This window comes from Gekko japonicus, unplaced genomic scaffold, assembly GCF_001447785.1.
Source record: "Gekko japonicus isolate JY-2015 unplaced genomic scaffold, Gekko_japonicus_V1.1 scaffold2869, whole genome shotgun sequence".
NCBI lineage: Eukaryota > Metazoa > Chordata > Lepidosauria > Squamata > Gekkonidae > Gekko > Gekko japonicus.
In genome coordinates, this window is record NW_015160312.1 from 136,185 (window position 1) to 136,819 (window position 635).

Sequence of the window (635 nt, forward strand, 5' to 3'; positions counted from 1 at the left end):
CCCTGAGCTAAGACAAAAATCTGTGAGCTGGAGGCTAAAGAACTGTGAGTTAGCTCGCACTAACTCAATTTAGACAAAACACGGCTTCCTAGCAAACCCGCCCGATCCATAGGCGTAATCTTCGTGGGGGCGGCGGGGGTTCAGCCTCCGCCGAAATTTTCAGGAAGGTGCTCAGCCGATCTCCCCCCCCCTTTCTCCTCCAGCTGCGCCCGCCCTCCAGCTGTTTTTCCCACGCTGGCACCGCTCGCGACGGTTTCAGTTCGTGCGCCGCTTGGAGAACAAGCGATGCGAGAGAAGGGAAAAGCGAACTTGGTCCAGTCAAAAGCAGTGTTCCCTTGAAGCCGACTTAGTGTGAGCCAGCTCACACTTTTTTAGCCTCCAGCTCACAGCTTTTTGCCTTGGCTCAGGAAGGAGGGCTCCGGAGCAAACTAATTGATGCAGCAGCCAAATTGCTCACTGACAGCTTGAATGCCAGGAGCTCACAAAGTAGCATTTTTGCTCACCAGACTCCACAGCTTAGAGGGATCATTGGTCAAAAGAGAAGAAGAGCAAAAGAGGTTTACCTGCCGGCGCGTCGGCTGCTGCTGCTGCGTCGCTCGCCGGGGCTTTCGCTCGCACTGGGTTGCAGCGCCGGG

General features: G+C 55.7%; 1 protein-coding gene across 1 annotated transcript in view; it reads right to left on the reverse strand.

Moving 5' to 3' along the window:
• Positions 1-635, reverse strand: part of IRF9 (interferon regulatory factor 9) — a 24,857-nt gene extending 24,222 nt beyond the window's left edge. Inside the window, exon 1 of the mRNA XM_015416701.1 lies at positions 564-635. The gene's annotated coding sequence lies outside the window, so the exon portion shown is untranslated. The remainder of the gene's footprint in view (positions 1-563) is intronic.